The following is a 23776-nucleotide window of genomic DNA, read 5'->3' as shown; positions in this document are numbered from 1 at the left end:
GCCTTTTTCTATTTTGCTATCATGTTTTTCTGGTAGCACCCTTGTTGCTTTGTTTTTGAAATAGAACTGTGGAGATCATGAACGCTGTATGATCCAAAAACTTTAATTGTAAATAGTTGCACCTCTTTAGGTGCCCCTTTCTTGGTTTTACATACAAAGACTCTTTGCGAAGATAAAGGTTTTTGCATGGACACTTTTCGAAGAATAATGTCTACCTCAAGGGACACTGCAAGAAATCCCGGCTGGGAGCAGTGTTCAGCACCTTACAAGAATTTTGAATGTTTTATTGATAACGTATTTGATAATATTGTGTGTTATGAAATGTAAATGTCTTTTATAGAATATTTTGATACAGAGACTTAGGAAATTTTGAGATAGAATATGAGAATTGAATAAAGATTGAAGTGACAGGTGACAGGCCAAGAGTAGATGGTCAGTGTCTGGCGTCCAGCAATAGCAGTAGTAGAAAAGAAAAAGAGAATAATTGATAGAAAATGTAATAAAGAGAATGTGTTGAGTATAGCACTTTGAGTTGAGAATTGCACTTAAGTAAACTTTGATACTAAGATAGGAAGTTAGCCTGTTGGAAACGTTTAAGAAATGTGCCTCCTATACTAGGAAGATTAGATAAGTATTGTTAAACAGCATTTAAAATTTTTTGTGTGTTCCTGTATTGTACCTTTTGTTGTCTTGCAGCCCGCGGACGTGCTGTGTTTAACGGGGGGGTATGTGGCGCCCCTGAGGCTTCAGTCACCACAGAGGTACTGCACCTTCTCCTAAGGTGTAGTGCCCCACCATCCAGGTAAGGTGGGAACTCCTGACCACGCTCCACATCTGCATTCCACACACAGGATAGTTCAGTGGGGCCACCTAACAGCTTCAGGCTGGGGGTTAGCAGAGCACCCCTCGTGGAACCCTGCTTCGTAACACGAGATGTGCTGGGAGGCGGGTGGAGTTAGATTATATAAAAGAGAGGGAAAGTGTAGGATTTCAGTTCTGTCTGGGAGAGACCCAGAGAGGAGTCTGGGAGAGACCCAGAAAGGGGTCAGTCTGGGGATAGACCCAGAGAGAGAGAGCAGGCTGACAGCGGGTCAGCCTGAGAGGAGCTCAAGGCGGAGGAAGGCAGTCAGACAGGAGAGGCTGAGGACTGGTTTTAGTGGAACGAGCTTCTCAGGGAAGAGAAGGAGAAAGAGACGTAGACTGAAGACTACAGATTCCATAAGAGAGTGATAGAACAGATCGGAACGAAGGAGGGGAACAGAGAGGAGGAGTGGGTTGGATAGGAACCCTGCCTATAGGTTCTCAGCGCAAAGGCCTGGGCCCGGTCCCCGAGGTTGATTGTATCTTTATATCCGGCAACAGACACTGGAGGAGTAGTGAGCCGCTAACGCCTTACTCCCACCATAGACTTGGGACACAACAGCGAAACGGATAGAGAGCCGGGACTCAGGAGAGGAGTCCCCGAAGCGGGCTACAGCTGTCTGTCATACAAGTAAAGACTAGGAACATCTAGAGAGAGGCATTCCAGGGTAACTAAGTACTGGAGTGCTTCGCACCTGAAGGCGCATTTGAGCAGTCATTCAGTGAAGGTACATATTGGCGGAGTGTGGAAGGGAGTCCTGTCCCGCCTGGAGGTTGGCTGGAGCCCTGACCTGGAGAACACAGTATGGAGGCAGGCAGTGGTGTGAACTGCAAACAGTGAGTAAAGCTTTGGAACCGCATACTCTGGTGTCCTCCAGTTATTCCCGCATCGCTATACCTGGGTAACAACATCCACACCATCCTGTGCCTCTCCTCATCCATTGCACCTACACTGCCCTGGGACTACAGCTCCACCTGTGGGGAGCTATACCATCTCTGCTGCACCACACCATCAGTCCCAGAGGATCTGTATGCAACGTTGGCTAACACCTCACTTGCCAAATACTACGGGTGGCATCACGAACTATACCAATAAACTCTAACACCTTTAACACCACCGCCATTGATATTGGGCGCCCAGGGCCACAGACCGGGTCACCGCTGCTGTGACACATTCCCCTGACACCGGCCCGGTACCGAGTACCCCACAGCCCCGGGAGGGCGACCCAACTGCGTCTGTGACTAACAAAATATATATGTATATTTAATTATTTAATACACCTTACACAGCTGGATGCTCCTCATACAGTACCATCTCTCTGCTGGTATTTTTGGTACATTTTCCCAAACATGATGAAGTATGGTGGAAGAGGCCGCGGACGTGGGCAGGGGGGCGCAGTTGGTACTGATGGTGGTGGTGCATCGGCTGGTTCTGGCAAAAGCACAATAGCAGCTAAGGCAGGAGGTGTTGAGCCTGCGTCATCATCTGGCCCAAGAAGGCCTATAAGGTTGCCTTTTCTTGGAGTAGGAAAACCGCTTTTAAAACCGGAGCATCAGGAACAGGTTTTGGCGTGCATTGCCTAAACAGCCACCAGCTCTATTGCCTCCTCTTCTGAACGTTCGAAACCTGCAAGCACGGAGTCGTCAGTGCAGGGTTCTGGTCAGGAAAAACACCTTTCCTTGTGTCCTTCACCCCCACCAAAAGTTAAGGATGCGGCATCCCACACTTCAGATTACTCTATGGAGCTCTTTTCACATACCATGCCGGGGTTATTTTTTCTATGTTAGCTGTTTTGATATTAGTGTTAGGGACCTGCAATATCATGAGGAGCCTTGACGTTGGCTTGCAGGCTATATCTATTTTGGCCAAAATATTAACCAATACCTCATTTAATGTACTCATTGTATGCATTAATTTTTTTGCACATATCATTTTTTGCAGGATGCAGTCTGGCCTCTTTTTGTTGGCTTGGTCTATTGGGGCGTCTGTCACTGTGTGCTGCATATTTTAATGCTGTAGCAGCCCGCCTGCTAATACTATGGGCGTCTTTAATAGGTTGCAAGCCAGACACTTTGCATCACACTTATATATGTGTGACTGACGTCCTACGCAAGCCTTATCTGTGTGCATTTTTCCTACTAGACAGCCAACCCGACCATGGTTTGTTAGGTGTGGGGTGGTTGTTTTTATCAGTAGTTTGCACCTGAGCTGCCCCTTGCCTCTATTAGTGGAGGCCAGCTGCATCCTGCTAGATGTGCATTTGTCATCAGACAGGTTTCTAGTAAGGCCATATCTTGTTGTGTGAGTTTTTTTGAATTTTTTCTATGTTAGCATGCCTGGATTATCCAGTCAAATCCAGAATTCCCCAGTCCAATATGAATCTGACATGGAGTGCACTGATGCACAGCCACTGCTAGATGATTCTGCTGGTACATCGACCCAGAGCACTACATTGCCCTCGCAGTCTATTGAGCCAGAATCTGACCCTGATGAAACTCAGGTGCCCCTTCCCACATACTATACCACCTTACACGGTGACACAGAGGAAGGTAAAGAGGAAGGTGCAGATGACTTTGAAGAGGAGGTCATGGATGACCCAGTTCTTGACCCGGATTGGCATCCATTGGAGGAGGAGGGTGGCGCTGGCAATAGTTCAGATAAGGAGAAGGATCCGCAGCAGGCATTGACATCGCAGCAGCGGTTATCTGCCAGGCCCATAGCTGTCCAAAAATGTGGAACAAAACTAAAAGAGTTGCAGGACAGCTTGGCCAGACGGTCAACTTAGCACAGCATGCAAGGCCAGAAAATGTATACCATAGTAGGAAGAGTGCAGTGTGGCACTTCTTTGTCCAAAATCCTACTGATGAGGCAAAGTTTACCTGTAAGAAGTGCGGAAGGACCTTTAGCCGAGGCAAAAAACTCCAAAATTTGAATACCAGTTGCATGCTTAGACATTTAATCAACATGCATTTGCAAGCGTGGACGGACTACAAAACCTCAGGTAGCACATGTGCACCTGCTCCGACCGAAGGTAGCCAGCAACACTCCATCGCTTCCCCCACTGTAAGACCACCGCCACCATTAAGCACACCACCAGCACTAAATGTGGAGGTGTGGTCGCAAGGCCAAAGCACTCAGGGAATCACAATGGTTTTGCAATACAACACTGAATCTAGGCCATCACCACCAATACCATCACCAACCCCCCCTCTCACTCCGTCTGGTCCACCAATTCTTCCCCCATATGCAGCTCTCCAGTCCAGCTCACCCTACCAGACACTCTGAGTTGGACAAGAAAGTACTCATTCTCTCATCCGCGTACGCTTTGTTTGAATGCCTACATTGCCAAACTAATCTCATTAGAGATGATGCCCTACCGTTTGGTTGAAAGGAAAGCTTACCGCGACCTCATGGCCTACACTGTCCCACGCTATGACCTACCCAGTCGGCACTTCTTTTCTCGAAAAGCCATCCCTGCCCTCCAATGGCATGTGAAAGACCGCATTGTCCATGCACTAAAACAATCAGTGAGAGGAAAGGTGCACCTCACAACAGATGCATGGACCAGTAGGCATGGCCAGGGCCGTTAGGTGTCCATCACTGTGCACTGGGTTAATGCGTAGTGGATGCAGGCTCCACTGGGGACAGCAGTGGTGGAACAGTGCTGCCTAGCCCACGGTATAGGAAACAGTTGGCTGTAGGCTTTCGATCCTCCTCTATCAGCGAAAGCTTGTCCACAGAGCGCAGTCGCACGAGAACTACATCCGCAGCTGGCAGTGTTGCACACGAGGTGTCCCACTATCGAACAGCTAGTGGTAAGCGTCAGCAGGCTGTGTTAAAGATGATGTCTTTGGGCGACAACAGACACACCGTGGAGGTACTGGCCGACTACTTGCAGCGACAAACTGAGTCATGGCTGGGTAGTCTACATCTTGAGGCAGGCAAGGTAGTTAGTAATAACGGCCGGAATTTTGTGGCAGCCATAGCCCTTTCAAAACTCAGACACATACCTTGCCTGGCTCACACTTTGAACCTGGTGGTGGTGCAGTGCTTCCTTAATAATTATCCGGAGTTAACATCACTGCTCCATAAGGTGCGAAGACTGTGCTCGCACATCGGTCGCTCAAACGTCCACTCCACTCGTATGCAGAAGCTACAGCGATTGCTCCACCTCTCCAAGCACCGCCTAATCATAGATGTTGCAACAAGGTGGAACTCCACCCTGCACATGGTTGAAAGGCTGTGCGAACAGAGGCAGGCTGTAATGCATTTGTGGGAGGATACACAGGCAGGCAGTTTGAGTGAAGACATGTAATTGTCGGGTGTGCAGTGGTCAAAGCTGAAAGACCTCTGTAAAGTCCTTCAGTGTTTTGAGGAATGCACACGGCTGGTAAGCGCAGACGACGCCATCATAAGCATGAGCATCCCACTTATGCATCTGCTCATGCCAAGTTTGATGCACATTAAGGATCAGGCGTCTGCAGCAGAGAAGGAGGAGGGAAGCCTTGATGACAGTAAGCCATTGTCTGGAGAGGGAACTGTCCTGGGTGAGGTGGAGGATGAGGTGGAGGAAGAAGAGGAGGAGAAAGAGGATGAGGGGATGATTATTTTGGGCAGGAGGATACTTCTCAGGGGGCAAGAGAAATGTTGGTGTTCCAAGGTCAGGTACAGTGTTTGTGCGTGACTGTAGGGATGTGGATTTACCAGAAAGTGCTCCTCCACCCACCACTGACAATGCATCATTGACACCTGGAACACTGGCCCACATGTGCGATTATGCCTTGCGGATCCTAAAAAGGGACCCCCGCATTGCCAAAATGATGAGGGATGACGACTACTGGCTGGCCAGCATCCTCGATCCACGCTACAAAAGCAAATTACACAACATCATGCCACAGGAGAACCTAGAGATAATATTGGCTAACAAACAAGCAACTCTGGTAAACCATTTGTTTGAGGCATTCCCAGCACACAGCAGCGGTGCTGGTTCTCCCACGAACCATAGTGGGCACAATGGAAGAGGAATTTTTGGTGCACACAGCCAAAGTGGCGTTGGAGACAGGGGTTTAATGACCATGTTGTGGAATGATTTCTCAAGTACCGCTCACACGACTGCTAATACTGCATCGATTAAAAGTGACAGGAGACAGCAGTTGTCAACTATGGTTACAAACTACTTCTCCCATATCGATGTTCTCCCTCACAGGTCATTCCCCTTTGACTATTGAGCCTCTAATCTGGACGCCTGGCCTGAATTGGCACAATATGCCTTACAAGAGCTCGCTTGCCCTGCTGCTAGTGTGTTATTTGAAAGAGTCTTCAGTGCTGCTGGACCAATCCTGACAGAAAAAAGGACCCGTCTGTCTACCCAAAATGTTGATGATCTAACCTTCATTAAAATGAACCATGCATGGGTTTCAAAGGATTTTGTCCCACCTTCCCCTGATGACACATAGGTTGCCAGAAAACTGCCTCGCTTTTGCCCTCCTCTTCCTCGGACTTGCCCAATTCCGCCCTTTGCAGCAGCTGAATGTCCAGCCAACACATCAAGATATGCCATTTTTTAAACCTCCCTAAGTGGGCTGCCTTCCCCCCAATGGCTGGGGTCAGCACCTGGCGCACCCGGGCAAGTGCCGTTGCTCTGAACAGGTGGATGGGCCCACAGATGGCTGACGGCACTGGCACAGGGCCCCTCATAGTACAATACAGTGTCTGACGGTGGAGGGGCCCACTCACCGTCAGACACACCAGCATATTATGAGGGACCCTGTGCCAGTACCGTCGACCACAAGTGTGCCCCCCCGCTTGGTCATGGCCACAGCACATGCAAGTTGCAATACTTACCTCTCCCTGCTCCACCGCTGTGTAGTCTGGGCAGTTAAATCCTTCACAGGGATGGCCACTAGAAATTTGGTGTATTGATCGATGATGGTTAAGATGTAGCTATGCCCTGACGTGTTGGTCTCTACATTCAGATGATCAATGGCTACCATTTGTAATGGACGTCAACTTACAAGCAGATGCAGCGGTGCTTTATGATCACCTTTCACAGTTGTGATAGTCACTGACGTGTGACATTCCTGCCACCATTTTTCAATGTCTCCTCTCATGCCAATCCAATAGAATCGCCTACGGTCTGTGGCTTCTGTCTTTTGCACTACAAAATGACCAGACACATCATGATAGGCAGTGAGCACCATGTCTACATCTCTCCCTGTGATCACAATTTGATCGAAATGAGTAACGGTGATGTGATCCACGCTACTGCGATAAAGCAATCCTTTCTTCACAAAGAACCGTTTTCACTGTCTCCACAGACTCAGTAATTGAGGGTCTGCATCGCGTCTGCAATATCTACCAGGAGGTTTTCCCGCGATGAGTAATTCCCAAATTTCTGCTAACACTCAACTTTCCATTTGTACTTGTATCCATGTAGTTTCCAGTAGTGGAGAGTCTGGATTGGCTTACCAAGATTGAAATATATATGAAGATTTAAAAGTACCACAACACTGTATACTGTTGTACGCTTCGACTACCTTTCCCTTTTTGCACCTGTTAAATTCTGGTGTAATACATACTGAGCCTGTGAGTGTCTGTGTCTGACTCCGGAAGTATAGACAGAAATTTACAATTACCCCTAGACTGGATACACCTTGTATGTGCTGATACAGTACCTTTGTTCAAAATTTTGTATTACGGTATCATCCATAGTGAGTGAGCGTGTGTGGTTTACGCCTTCTATATATATGGTGAATCGGAGATACCAATTTTTACCCTATACGCGATACAGCTTGTATCTGTGACGTCCATCCGCGAATCTGGGCTGCAGTAGGGACAGCACCCCGAGACCCTTAACCCCTATACAGGGATCTGGAATTGTAGCAAGGCCTAGGGGGTGGCTGTCTAGAGGAGCAGTGTACCAGAGCAGGACGGTCGCCAAGGGAAAAAGGCAGGGAACCAAAATGTAGACAGAAATCGGGAGAGCAGCGGAGGTACAGAATCGGCAGGCAGTGGCAGAGTCGAGTATCCAGGCCAAGGTCACGAACCAGGAGAGAAGCAGAGGTACAAAATCGTCAGGCAGTAGAGGGGTCAGAAATCCAGGCTGAGGTCAGAGTCAAACAATAGCAAATCACACCATAGCACACAGGGGAACCAAGAATATATCCGGCGGCTTGCAAGACCAGTCCCAAGGTATTTGAGGGATCAGGTCATCCCTCACAGGTTCCCGGACTGATGATGTCATCAGGACCGCCCCCAGGACCAGGCCAGATGGTGATGCACCAACCCCTTCATGACTGACAGAGGAGCGGAGCCTGCGTCCACCAGATGCCTGCACAGGAGCCCCTTCTCAGTCGCCGCCATCACTCGGGGGTGAACCACGGCACCTCCCAGTGGCCGAGGCAATAACAGCAGGTCCCGAGTCAGACGGCGACGTGACAGTCCGGGGCTTCCTGGTGGCCAAGGTCAGGACAGCAGGCCCCAAGTCTGACAGCGATGTGACAGTCCAGCACCTCCTAGTGGCCGAGGCCGGGACAGCAGGCCCCGAGTCTGACGACGACGTGACAGTATCTTGTTATACAGTACCTTTGTTCGACATTTAGTATTACGGTCAAATCCATACTGAGTAAGCATCTGAGACTGACTATGTGACTATGGATACGGAGATTTCAATTGTACCCTATAATATATATATACTTGCTATCTTGTTATCCAGTACCTTTTTTCCAATATTTTTTATTATGGTCAAACCCAGACTGAGTGAGCGTCTGAGGGTGACTCCGGAAATATATACCGAGATTTCAAATTTGGCCAACACTGTATACAGCTGTACGCTTGTGTTACATTACCCATTTACAGCTTTTCATATTCTTGTGTAATCCATACTGGGCCTGAGAGTGGTGGGTATGCCTCCTGAAATGTATACAGAGATTCCGAATGTTTACACTATATTATATATACCTTGTATCTGGTGATACTGTATCCTTTTTCACCTTTTTATTTTATTGGGTAATCCATACTGAGCCTGTGAGCGTCTGTGTATGACTCATGAAATATATACGGAGATTTACTGTTATCCATAGACTGTATAGAGCTGTATGCTTCTGATACAGTACCATATATCTGCTGGTATTTTGGGTCAATTTTCTAAAACATGAGGAAGTACGGTGGAAGAGGACGTGGGCGTGGGGGGCCACCTGGTACTGATGGTGGTGGTGGTGCATCTGCTGGTAGTGCCAAAAATACAATAGCAGCTAAGGCAGGAAGTGTTGAGCCTGCGTCATGGTGTAGCTCTGGAAGGCCTGTAAGGCTCCGTTTTCTGGGAGTAGGTAGACTGCTTTTAAAGCCGGAGCATCAGGAACTGTTTTTGACTTACATTGCTGAAACAGCCTCCAGCTCTATCGTATCATCTTCTGAAGTTTAAAAAATGCAAGCACTGAGTCGTAAGTGCAGGCTTCTGGTCAGGAGCAACCACTTTCCTTGTGTCCTTCACCCGCACCAAAAGTGAAGGATGCGGCAGCACACACTTCAGATTACTCCATGGAGCTCTTTTCACATACCATGCCAGGGTTAATTAAAAATGGGGCCCATCATATACTGGAGCATTCAAAATGGGGCAGATCAGACACTGGAGCAGCATCCATGAGGCCCATCATATACTGGAGCATTCTAAATGGGGCAGATCAGACACTGGAGCAGCATCTATGGGGCACATGATACACTGGAGCATTAGAAATTGGGCCCATTATATATGGAGCATTATTAGGGCCCATAAGACACTGGAGCATCATCCATGAGGCCCATCATACACTGGAGCATCATCCATGAGGCCCATCATTTACTGGAGCATTCTAAATGGGGCAGATCAGACACTGGAGCAGCATCTATGGGGCACATGATACACTGGAGCATTAGAAATGGGGCCCATTATATATGGAGCATTATTAGGGTCCATAAGTCACTGGAGCATCATCCATGAGACCCATCATATACTGGAGCATTCCAAATGGGGGACATCAGACACTGGAGCAGCATTTACAGAGCCCTTTATGCACTGCAGCATTACAAATGGAGCCCATTATATGTGGAGCCTTATTTGGGCCCATAACACACTGGAGCATCGTCCATGGGGACCATCATATACTGTAGCATTATGTGGAGCTCATCATATACTGTATGGAACATTATACAGTCATATGTAAAAGTTTGGGCACCCCTATTAATGTTAACCTTTTTTCTTTATAACAATTTTGTTTTTTGCAACAGCTATTTCCGTTTCATATATCTAATAACTGATGGACTCAGTTATATTTCTGGATTCAAATGAGGTTTATTGTACTAACAGAAAATGTGCAATCTGCATTTAAACAAAATTTGACCGGTGCAAAAGTATGGGCACCCTTATCATTTTCTTGATTTGAACACTCCTAACTACTTTTTTCTGACTTCCTGAAGCACTAAATTGGTTTTGTAACCTCATTGAGCTTTGAACTTCATAGCCAGGTGTATCAAATCATGAGAAAAGGTATGCACAGTGACACCATCTGCAGCAAGATGATGCTGCAGGTCTTTGGAGGTGGTCTGTAGATTGTCCTTGACTGTTCTCACCATTCTTCTTCTCTGCCTTTCTGATATTTTTCTTGGCCTGCCACTTCTGGGCTTAACAAGAACTGTACCTGTGTTCTTCCATTTCCTTACTATGTTCCTCACAGTGGAAACTGACAGGTTAAATCTCTGAGACAACTTTTTGTATCCTTCCCCTGAAAAGCTATGTTGAATAATCTTTGTTTTCAGATCATTTGAGAGTTGTTTTGAGGAGCCCATGATGCCACTCTTCATAGGAGAATCAAATAGGAGAACTACTTGCAAGTGGCCACCTTAAATACCTTTTCTCATGATTTGATACACCTGGCTATGAAGTTCAAAGCTCAATGAGGTTACAAAACCAATTTAGTGCTTCAGGAAGTCAGTAAAAAGTAGTTAGGAGTGTTCAAATCAAGAAAATGATAAGGGTGCCCATACTTTTGCACCGGTCAAATTTTGTTTAAATGCAGATTGCACATTTTCTGTTAGTACAATAAACCTCATTTGAATCCAGAAATATAACTGAGCCCTTCAGTTATTAGATATATGAAACTGAAATAGCTGTTGCAAAAACCAAAATTGTTATAAAGAAAAAAGGTTAACATTAATAGGGGTGCCCAAACTTTTACATATGACTGTATGTGGCCAATTATTCTGTATGGAGAAATATATGGGGCTCATTATTCTGTATGGCGCACTATGTGGTGGCCATAATACTGTATGGAGTAATATACTGTCCTTTTTTTTGAGCTATTGTACAATTTAAAATAGATCAGTCATGTCATGTAAGCAGTGAAGTATTTGTCATTGTACTATACCTATATTTCTCTGCCGTATCAGAGCATCATGAATTGTGGTACGTGTTAAAGGGGCGCACTGACACTCTTTGGCCCAGGGCACACTAAAACCTGGAGCCAGCCCTACCCCCCCACAACTTTAGCCAAATAACCCCCTGTTTTCAATGCGTAACTATTATTATGAAGTAAATTAAGGTTGACAAGCTTCAGTAATAAGAATTGATGTTTTGGCATTGAAATGGGCACTGTAGGTGTGTTTACTGTCCTCCACTCCCTGCCGACTTTGCTTCCCCATTGACTTGCATTGGGTTTCGTGTTTTAGTCGGCCTCCGACTTTTCCCTATAGTCGGCCGATTTCGTTCGACCCGACTTTTGAGAAAGTCTGGTTTCATGAAACCCGACTCGACCCTAAAAAAGGCAAAGTCGTTCATCTCTACTCGGCAGTACATCATCCTGTGTAAACAGGACCAACACTGCCAGGAACAAGAGCACCAGTTTACAAATATAAACGGGTTGGCGGTTGTTTAATGCCACAGATCATTCAATGTAAATGCACCTTTACTCTAGATTGCACTCTATAAAGGGAATCTGTCACCTGGCTTTTGAAAAATAATAATAATCTTTATATACTGTAGCGCTAAAATATTCTGCAGCGCTTTACACACATTATCATCACTGTCCCCGATGGGGCTCACAATCTATATTCTCCATCAGTATGTCTTTTTTTTTGGAATGTGGGAGGAAACCAGAGTACCCAGAGGAAACCCATGCAAACGTTGCCCTTGGTTGGAGTCAAACCCAGGACTCTTGCGCTGCAAGACTGCAGTGCTAACCACTGAGCCATCGTGCTAATCTAAATAATCTGAGAGCAATATTATGAAAAGACTGAGATTAGGATTCCAGTGAAGTGTTACATACTGGGCTGCTTGCTTTAGTTTTGATATAATCAAGAGCTCTAATAAATCAGCTACGATGTAGTCCTCCACATTCATGAGCTCTGTATAACCCCAACTCCAACACTGATTGGTAAATTGTTGCCTATCAACAGGTACACAGAAAGCGGTCAATCAGTGGTGTGGGCAGGAATATACAGTGCTTGACATGCAGACAACTGGTAGATTTGCAGCACATAAAACATGCATTTTATCAAAACTGCAGCAATTATCCCAGTAGGGGACAAATTGCTGGAATCTGGTTCTGCTCTCAGGGTAGCAAAAATCGGTGACAGATTCACTTGAAGTTACTTGAACCTAAACACCTATATATAATCACTATTTTTTACCTAAATAGGAGATGACAGGTCACAAGCAAACAAGCAAAAGACCGGCCATCCATGCTTGAGTCTCTTAAATATTTCGGAAAGGAGCTATCGATTTTGTAAGCAGTTAGATTTGCTTCTTCCCAGAGCAGAGTGCCATTTATTAGCTGAATTACATGTACTCTATATCGATTTTGTGAACTTCCCTTTGCTGCAGAGATAAGTTTCACCAAATAATGGACTATGCTCTAAATATAACACTAAGTCATAATATTAAAATAATAGTATACTGAATGTATATACATATCGCTTACCCTTTGGTTTCTAAATTTGTCCAGCTTCTTAGGCTGGGTCCCATATACACTTTCCAACATTGAAATTGCAATGCCAAGAAGTAAAAGTCACAGGATCAATGGACATGTTAATGATATGCAAATGATGAAACAATGGAAACAAATTTTTCAAAACTTCTTGATTTATCCAGAACTGATCAGAAGCACCATGTGAAGAAAAAACAGTCACTTAGATACCTTAGCATGCTATCAGTGATGTTAGTAAATTAAAGGTTGTCTGAGGAATTTTCTGCCATTCTAAATGCACTTGGACATGCAAATCAAGGTCCACTCCTGGCATCTCAGTTTGCAATTGCAGATCAATGCTGCTGCAAGCCATCATAACACGTTAAAGCCACACAGGCTACTCAAACATACGATCTAGTATTGTGGTGTTGAAAAAAGTCTCTTGGGACACTTAGGAGAAATGTCTGTACCACCAGTTTCATGGCCAAGTCAATGTCCCACAGATTTGCTTGTGTGCCTGAAATGAAGACTTGAGGGATTCAGTTACCAAACATTATGAACCCTCACATCATAATCATGAGAATAGGTGTGATGATCCCTTATAAAGGGAAGGCTTCTTCATGATGTTACCCACTTAAGGGGGTTTTACACATAGCAATATCGCTATAACGTCACCGATTTTGTGACGTTATAGCGATATCACTAGCGATATCGCTATGTGTGATACTTACCTCCGACCGGCTCCCCCGCTGGTTATCGCTGATGGCACGAGAATGTCAGGCTCCATTTCTCAATACAAAAATGGTGGGGGGAACAAGAGGCGCAATAGTGCCCTATCACTAGTGACACTAGAAGTATGAGCGGTATAATACAGTTCCACTCACCTATTCCAGTTGTGTAACCCACAACTGGCTTGAGAGCATATCACAGAATCAGCTGCTGCAGGACCTCCACCAACCACTCGCACGTGGAAAAACCTTCAGAAAGTTGTGGGAAGCAGGGTGTGTTGCAGTCCGCGCTGCCGAGATTCACAAATCACCTGGGATGCAAGATGTTGTAGCAGTGTACTCCTTTATTTCCTCCTACGCGTTTCGGCGCCCTTCCTGGCACCTTCCTCAGGGATATTCAATATGCGGACTGCAACACACCCTGCTTCCCACAACTTTCTGAAGGCTCCATTTCTCGTCGTCAGCTTCCTGCTGGGACGAGCGACACGTGGATGCGGGCGGGAGGACGTCAGGATCGCTGTGTGTGAAAGGTGAGTATCGTGCGCAGCGTCGCTGTGAGATCTTTCTGTGTGAAAGCTCACTAGCGATCATTTAGCGATGCACCAGCGATCCTGACCGGGTCGGATCGCTGGTCGGATCACTGGTGCATCACTAAATGTAAAAGGGCTACTCTCCTGACCAATCTCCAGCTATCATAAAATCAAAGATAAAATCAGGACTGATTGCTGAATAGAATAGACCAAGATTTTAGCCTTCATTGCCATCTTGTATGCAGGGGTTTTGAGAAAACACAAAGTCTGCTTAGGGATAAGCGAACGTGCTTGGTGATACTGGGTCATCACTCGAGTATATCAGTGCTCGGATGTACTTGTTACTTGGCGAGTGTTGGGTGGTTCTCTATGTAAAACTTGAATCCCTGCCATGCATTTTTGGTGCCTGTTACACAGCCAATAAGCATGCGAGGATTGCCTGCATGTCACTGTAATGTCGTAGCCATCTTGCTTGTGGAGTTACTGTGATTGGCTGACCAGGAGACATCATAAGGGGTTAGGGTGTTGTTAGGGTTATGGTTAGGGTTAGGATTAGGGTTAAGGGTGTGCTGGGGTTAGGGTTGGAGTTAGAAATGGGGGGTTCCACTGTTTAGGTGCATCGGGGGGCTCCAAATGCGACATGGCGCCACCATTGATTCCAGCCAATTTTGCGTTCAAAAAGTCAAATGGTGCTCCCTCCCATCTGAGCCCTGCCATGCATCCAAGCAATGGCTTTTCCCCACATATGAGGTATCGGCATACTCAGGAGAAATTGCACAACAAATTTTACAGTACATTTTCTCCTGATACTCTTGTGAAAATAAAAAAAATTGGTTCCAAAGTAAATTTTTTGTGAAAAAAGTAAAATGTTTATTTTTTCCTTCCACATTGCTTTAGTTCTCTTGGAGCACCTGAAGGGTTAACAAACTTCTTTAATGTGGTTTTGAGCACCTTGAGGGGAGCAGCTTTAAAATGGTGTCACGTTTGGGTATTTTTTGTTATATTGACCCCCCCAAACTCACTTCAAATATGATGTGGTCCCTAAAAAAATGGTTTTGTAAATTTTGTTGGAAAAATGAGATATCACTGGTCAACTTTTAACCCTTATAACATCCTAACAAATACTTCAGGCGCTCCTGAAGAAGTTACAAAGACGAATCGTGCGTTGGGGTGACGGAGAAGCTTTCTCCTATTTATTAATGTAAGTGTGGTCTTCCTGCTGTTTTTTCTTATACATGAGTTGTGTGAATTGATGCTTAGCTAGGCACAGAAAAAGGTGAATGTATATAAGTCGTCAGTAAAGCAGCTTCAGATTGTTACCAGTCACTACAATATATGTCCTGTTTGGATATTAGTTTAGCGTCCCTCTTCATTTTATTTTGTATATTAACCCCTTCCTGACATGAGACGTACTATCCCGTCCACGGTACCCGGGCCCGTATGACCGGGGACGGGATAGTACGTCTACCGCGATCAGCGGCGCCCACGTGGTGAGCGCCGCTGATCGCGGCCGGGTGTCAGCTGATTATCACAGCTGACACCCGGCACAATGTGTCAGGGGCGGTCACGGACCGCCCCCGACACATTAACCCCTTGCACACCGCGATCAAACGCGATCGCGGTGTACCGGGAGTTAAAGGGAAGCATCGGCAGGGAGGGGGCTCCCTCCGTGCTTCCCTGACCCCCCACGGCAGCGCAATGTGCAGCGCTGCTGCGGGGGGCTCCTATCCTCCAGGCCCCCGAATCCAAGATGGCGACGGGGGCCTTCGGGGGCCTGGGGAAGCTGGCTTCCTCAGTGCCTGCAAAGCGCAGGCATGAGGAAGCCTTGTGCACTGCCTGTGACAGATTGCTGATCTGTCACAGTGATCTGTGATGTGACAGATCAGCGATCTGTCACAGGACAGTGATGTCCCACCTGGGACTATGTAATAAAGTAAAAAAAAATTAAAAAAAAAGTGTAAAAATAAATTAAAAAAAATCGCCAAATAAATTAGTAAAAAAAAAAAAAAATATTCCCCAATAAATTCATTTTTTTAAAATAATTTAAAAAAAAAACAATAAATGTACACATATTAGGTATCGCCGCGTCCGTAACGACCTGCCCTATAAAACTGTCCCATTAGTTAACCCCTTTAGCGAACCCCTTAAAAAATAAAAATAAAAAACGAAGCAAAAAATAATGATTTATTATCATACCGCCAAACAAAAAGTGCAATAACGCGAGATCAAAAAGACGCATATAAATATCCATAGTACCGCTGAAAACGTCATCTTGTCCCGCAAAAAACAAGCCGCCACACAGCATCATCAGCAAAAAAATAAAAAAGTTATAACTCGCAGAATAAAGCGATGCAAAAATAATTATTTTTTATATAAAATAGTTTTCATTGCATAAAACCGACAAAAACATAAAAAAACGACCTAAATGAGGTATCGCTGTAACCGTACTGACCCGAAGAATAAAACCGCTTTATCAATTTTACCGCACGCGGAACGGTGTAAACGCACCCCCCCCAAAAGAAATTCATGAAACGCTGGTTTTTGTTCATTCTGCGTCCCAAAAATCGGAATAAAAAGCGATCAAAAAATGTCACGTGCCCGAAAATGGTACCAATAAAAACGTCAACTCGTCCCGCAAAAAATAAGACCTCACATGACTCGGTGGGTCAAAATACGGAAAAATTATAGCTCTCAATATGTGGTGATGCAAAAACTATTTTTACAATAAAAAGCGTCTTTTAGCGTGCGACAGCCGCCAAACATAAAAACCGCCATAAATAGTAAATCAAACCCCCCGTTATCACCCCCTTAGTTAGGGAAAAATAATAAAATAAAAAAAATGTATTTATTTCCATTTTTCCATTAGGGTTAGGGCTAGGGGTGTGTTGGGGTAGGGTTAGGTTAGGGTTAGGGTTAGGGCTAGGGTTAGGGTTAGGGCTAGGGTTAGGGCTAGGGTTAGGGCTAGGGTTAGGGCTAGGGTTAGGGGCGTGTTGGGGTTCGGGTTGGAGTTAGAATTGGGGGTTTCCACTGTTTGGGCACATCAGGGGCTCTCCAAATGCAACATGGCGTCTGATCTCAATTCCAGCCAATTCTGAGTTGAAAAAGTCAAATGGTGCTCCTTCCCTTCCAAGCTCTGCTATGCGCCCAAACAGTGTTTTACCCCCTCATGTAGGGTATCAGCCTACTCAGGACAAATTGCAAAACAATTTTTGGGGTCAAATTTCTCCTGTTACCCTTAGGAAAATAAAAAATTGGGGGCAAAAATATCATTTTTGTGGAAAAAAAATGATTTTTTTATTTTCACGTCCGAGTGTTATAAACTTCTGTGAAGCACTTGGGGGTTCAAAGTGCTCACCACACATCTAGATAAGTTCCGTGGGGGGTCTAGTGTCCAAAATGGGGTCACTTGTGGGGAGTTTCAATAGTTTAGGTACATCAGGGGCTCTCCAAACGCACATGACACCCGCAGACCATTCCATCAAAGTCTGCGTTCCAAAACGTCACTGCTTCCCTTCCGATCCCCGACGTGTTCCCATACAGTAGTTTTCTCCCACATATGGGGTGTCAGCGTACTCAGGACAAATTGGACAACAACTTTTGGGGTCCAATTTCTCCTGGTACCCTTGGGAAAATAAAAAAAATGGTGACTAAAAGATCATGTTTGTGGAAAAAATACGAATTTTTTATTTTCACGCCCGGGCGTTGTAAACTTCTGTGAAGCACTGGGGGGGTCAAAGTGCTCACCACACATCTAGATAAGTTCCTTGGGGGGTCTAGTTTACAAAATGGTGTCATTTGTGGGGGGTTTCCACTGTTTAGGTACATTAGGGGCTCTCCAAAGGCAACATGACACCCGCAGACCATTCCATCAAAGTCTGCATTCCAAAACGTCACTACTTCCCTTCCGAGCCCTGACGTGTGCCCATACAGTAGTTTTCTCCCACATATGGGGTAGCAGCGTACTCAGGACAAATTGGAAAACAACTTTTGGGGTCCAATTTCTCCTGGTACCCTTGGGAAAATAAAAAAATGGTGACTAAAAGATCATGTTTGTGGAAAAAATACGAATTTTTTATTTTCACGCCCGGGCGTTGTAAACTTCTGTGAAGCACTGGGGGGGTCAAAGTGCTCACCACACATCTAGATAAGTTCCTTGGGGGGTCTAGTTTACAAAATGGTGTCATTTGTGGGGGGTTTCCACTGTTTAGGTACATTAGGGGCTCTCCAAAGGCAATATCACACCCGCAGACCATTCCATCAAAGTCTGCATTCCAAAACGTCACTACTTCCCTTCCGAGCCCCGACGTGTGCCCATACAGTAGTTTTCTCCCACATATGGGGTATCAGCATACTCAGGACAAATTGGACAACAACTTTTGGGGTCCAATTTCTCCTGGTACCCTTGGGAAAATAAAAAAAATGGTGACTAAAAGATCATGTTTGTGGAAAAAATACGAATTTTTTATTTTCACGCCCGGGCGTTGTAAACTTCTGTGAAGCACTGGGGGGGGTCAAAGTGCTCACCACACATCTAGATAAGTTCCTTAGGGGGTCTAGTTTCCAAAATGGTGTCATTTGTGGGGGGTTCCACTGTTTTGGTACATCAGGAGTTTTCCAAACGCGACATGGTGTCCGATCTCAATTCCAGCCAAAAACGTCAAATGGCGCTGCTTCCCTTCCGAGCTCTGCCATGCCCCCAAATAGTGGTTTACCCCCACATGTGGGGTATCAGCGTACTCAGGACAAATTGCACAATAACTTTTAGGTTCCTGTTACCCTTGGAAAAATAAGAATTGAGGGTGAAAAGATCATTTTTGTGGAAAAAATATGATTTTTTAATTGTATGGCTTTATGTTATAAACTTCTGTGAAGCCCATGGGGGTTCAAAGTTCTCACCACACATCTAGATAAGTTCCTTAGGGTGTCTAGTTTCCAAAATGGTGTCATTTGTGGGGGGTTTCCACTGTTTTGGTACATCAGGGGTTTTCCAAACGCGACATGGTGTCCGATCTCAATTCCAGCCAAAAACGTCAAATGGCGCTGCTTCCCTTCCGAGCTCTGCCATGCGCCCAAATAGTGGTTTACCCCCACATGTGGGGTATCAGCGTACTCAGGACAAATTGCACAATAACTTTTAGGGTCCTGTTACCCTTGGAAAAATAAGAATTGAGGGTGAAAAGATCATTTTTGTTGAAAAAATATGATTTTTTAATTGTATGGCTTTATGTTATAAACTTCTGTGAAGCCCATGGGGGTTCAAAGTTCTCACCACACATCTAGATAAGTTCCTTAGGGGGTCTAGTTTCCAAAATGGTGTCATTTGTGGGGGGTTTCCACTGTTTTGGTACATCAGGAGTTTTCCAAACGCGACATGGTGTCCGATCTCAATTCCAGCCAAAAACGTCAAATGGCGCTGCTTCCCTTCCGAGCTCTGCCATGCGCCCAAATAGTGGTTTACCCCCACATGTGGGGTATCAGCGTACTCAGGACAAATTGCACAATAACTTTTAGGGTCCTGTTACCCTTGGAAAAATAAGAATTGAGGGTGAAAAGATCATTTTTGTGGAAAAAATATGATTTTTTAATTGTATGGCTTTATGTTATAAACTTCTGTGAAGCCCATGGGGGTTCAAAGTTCTCACCACACATCTAGATAAGTTCCTTAGGGTGTCTAGTTTACAAAATGGTGTCATTTGTGGGGGGTTTCCACTGTTTTGGTACATCAGGGGTTTTCCAAACGCGACATGGTGTCCGATCTCAATTCCAGCCAAAAACGTCAAATGGCGCTGCTTCCCTTCCGAGCTCTGCCATGCGCCCAAATAGTGGTTTACCCCCACATGTGGGGTATCAGCGTACTCAGGACAAATTGCACAATAACTTTTAGGGTCCTGTTACCCTTGGGAAAATAAAAATTGGGGTGAAAAGATCATTTTTGTGGAAAAAATATGATTTTTTAATTGTACCGCTGTACGTTATAAACTTCTGTAAAGCCCTTGTGGGTTCAAAGTTCTCACCACATATCTAGATAAGTTCCTTGGGGGGTCTAGTTTCCAAAATGGGGTCACTTGTAGGGGGTTTCCACTGTTTAGGTACATCAGGGACTCTCCAAACGTGACATGGCGTCCAATCTGAATTCCAGCCAATTTTGCATTGAAAAAGTCAAACGGCGCTCCTTCCATTCTGAGCTCTGCCATGCGCCGAAACAGTCGTTCCCCCCCCACATATCAGGTATCTGCGTACTCAGGACAAATTGCACAATAACTTTTGCAGTTCAATTTCTCCTGTTACCCTTGGTAAAATAAAAAAAATTGAACCTGAAGTATTTTTTTTATGAAAAAAAGTTAGATGTTCATTTTTTTTTAAATATTCAAAAAAATTCCTGTGACGCACCTAAAGGGTTAATAAACTTCTTGAATGTGGTTTTGAGCACCTTAAGGGGTGCAGTTTTTAGAATGGTGTCACTTTTGTGTATTTTCTATCATATAGACCCCTCAAAGTGGCTTCAAATGTGATGTGGTCCTAAAAATAAAATGGTGTTGTAAAAATGAGAAATCGCTGGTCAACTTTTAACCCTTATAACTTCCTAACAAAAAAAAATTTTGGTTCCAAAATTGTGCTGATGTAAAGTAAACATGTGGGAAATGTTAGTTATCAAGTTTTTTGTGTGCCGTATCTCTGTGATTTAAGGGCATAAAAATTCAAAGTTGGAAAATTGCGAAATTTTCAAAATTTTCGCCAAATTTCCGTTTTTCTCACAAATAAACGCAAGTTATTTGAATGAAATTTTACCACTAACATGAAGTACAATATGTCACGAGAAAACAATGTCAGAATCACCGGGATCCATGGAAGCGTTCGAGAGTTATGACCTCATAAAGGTACAGTGGTCAGAATTGTAAAAATTGGCCCGGTCATGAACGTGCAAACCACCCTTGGGGGTGTTGGGGTTAATCTTCAGTAGCATTGTCTTTATATTTTAATGTATTCCTTTGTGAAGATAAATAAATAAAAAATATTTTTACGGTGTATCCTCGTTCTGGATTATTTTTTAACCATTTTTTTGTAGTTCATATACTATTGAGTTATATTACCCATTTATTTTGGTGGGCTTTCTTTGTTATTCATAGGTGATGATCATTGCCTGGTTTTCTCCACACATATCACTTAGAATTATCACCAAAAAGTTCTATCTTTGTCTCATCAGACCAGAGAATCTTATGTCTCATGGTCTGGGAGTCCTTCATGTGTTTTTTAGCAAACTCTATGCGGGCTTTCATATGTCTGGCACTGAGGAGAGTTTTCCGTTGGGCCCCGCTGTCATCTCCCTGCTGCATCTCTGGAGCTCAGCCACAGTATTCTTGGGGTTCTACTTTACCTCTCTCATCAAAGCTCTTCTTCCACTATTGCTCAGTTTGGCTGGACGGCCAGGTCTAGGAAGACTTCTGGTGGTCCCAACCTTCTTCCATTTAAGGATTATGGAGGCCACACATTTTTTAGTGAAATCTATATCACCTTTACACATTTTTTAATTATTAATATTAGTAGTCAATAATATAACTCCTTTATTACATATAATAACTTAATATATGTCATTATCATTTATTAATATTCTCACTTTTTCATAAACACTCCTAATGGGCATCATATGCGTCTTTATCCACCTTCCTTTTATTTCCTTTTTCCCGTTCTTACCACTTAGGCACTACTTGCACTTTATGATATTCGTGTGTACATTCATTAATTTATCTACCCACTACATAAGTAGGTACATATATACATCATTTCAGATCTTTTTTTTAACTATGCTTATATATATTTAGCCTTTGTAGCATATATACAAGAGTCATTTCACTGCATGGTTTGCATTTTATGTCATTGAGTATATAGACACCTCATTGTCTTTGTAATTAAGAGCATTTAATATATAATACAACACATATGAGATACATACAGCTTGCCCCCTTGTCCATTTGCTTCTGATCTTCTATGTTCCACACAACCATGTGCGCATGCGCTCTCTTCTCCTGCTCTGAGCTTTGGTTGTCCCGGGCGTTCTGCACGGACGCGCTCCTTGGTTGTCAGGGAAACCGCTTCCCTGGTTGCGAGGGGCGCATCTGTCTTTTGTCTGGGAGGACGGATGCTCCTCTCTGAGTGGTGGTGTTGATGCGCATGCGCCGCTCACGTGGTTACGGTGGTGACACTATGTCTATTTTTTCAATGACTGATCCCACAGGTCCTGCCGTTTTAAGTTTACCCATGTGATTTTTTTGTAATCTTTATGCAGGAGATGTATTAGTGCATTCACTCTTCAGCTCTCACATGGTTATGACGGTGACAGACCCCTTTTCCTCACTGTCTGATTTTGCAGGTGCTACCATTCTGAGTATTACCCAGAAGGTCCTTTACATTTCCTGTCATTTGTTGTTCTCCTCTATTGGTGGCATTAACTGTCTATACCCGGGTTTCTGTGTCCCACTGGCATGGGTATAAATGCATATTGATTTTATTACTCCCCACTTGTTTTGGCAGCAGCTCCTCATTGGCCAGTTATTTATTAATCCTCCTATACATATCCACATGTAGCTCTCTGTTAAACACACCCCTGACAAAGCCTCTGTGTGAAACGTGCATTGGGGCAGGTGGACCAGGACGCAGGTACCAGACCCCCTTTTCACTGACATACCCGCTTTTGTGTAAGAACTGACCTTATGCATTTTTTCACTAAACTATTTAGTATCAATCATAACACTTGTTAGTTGACTAGGATTATTACGTTGATGGGGTTCTTTGTCCTATTTGGAATCTGTCTTGTTGCTTTACATCTCTTACTTTGCACATATATCACTGGTGCCACTTCTGGGAACATTCTGTTTTGGTATATGTATGTCTTTTGTATTAAAAAAAAAAAAAAATAGTATATTTAATATACTGTTAGCTTTTATGAAACCTCTGTGTGCACTCGTTTTCATACTTTGGTTGGTAGATTAGTTTCAGAGTGTACCTTTAATGTTTTCTCCTTGTCTGCTCAGTCTTTTGTGTTAGTATTCATGCAGAATATTATAATCATGTATGGAAAATAATGTGAAAAATCAACAATCAGAAAATAAATTTTAATTAGAAACAAATAGTTTAAAGATTACAGAAACTATACCATCAATATTATTCACTCTAAATTAAATACAGGAGCCAGTCAGCCTATTTTAGCTATACATTTCTAAAACAGACAGAAGATGACACATTTATAAGTTATTCCATATATCAAGAATTATATCCTCTCTAGAATTTCATAGACTGACTTAAAATTTACTGTAAATAAGCTAAGACATTTAATCTGTTACAGACACTTAACTAGAAGCTTGGGAATGGTTCAATAGCTCTATAAGCATTAGTCATTATAAGGTCTACTCAATAACAAATGTTGCTATGTGCTTCTTGGAAAAAAAAAATGTTGAAAAAATAAGCCCTGCTGTTTTCTGGGGAAAGTGTGTCAGTTTTGTTCCTTTACATTCTTGAACATTGAGATTACACACATGTAAAGTGACCGAGCAGTAGCTGTGGATGACTCAGGAGACACACAGTTCGTTTTAACAGCTGAAAGTTTACTGGACAGTTGACGTTCAACAGATCGTAACATGCAGTATCGGGAACAATTTTTATTCCATGTTTCCTTAATACAGTACGTTTCCAGCATTACATCAGTTCCTCCTGCACTATTCCTAT

Source organism: Dendrobates tinctorius, unplaced genomic scaffold (assembly GCF_039654945.1).
Source record: "Dendrobates tinctorius isolate UK_male_01 unplaced genomic scaffold, ASM3965494v1 ptg000098l, whole genome shotgun sequence".
In the NCBI taxonomy this organism is placed as follows: Eukaryota; Metazoa; Chordata; class Amphibia; order Anura; family Dendrobatidae; genus Dendrobates; species Dendrobates tinctorius.
Note: the sequence above shows the minus strand (reverse complement) of the source record.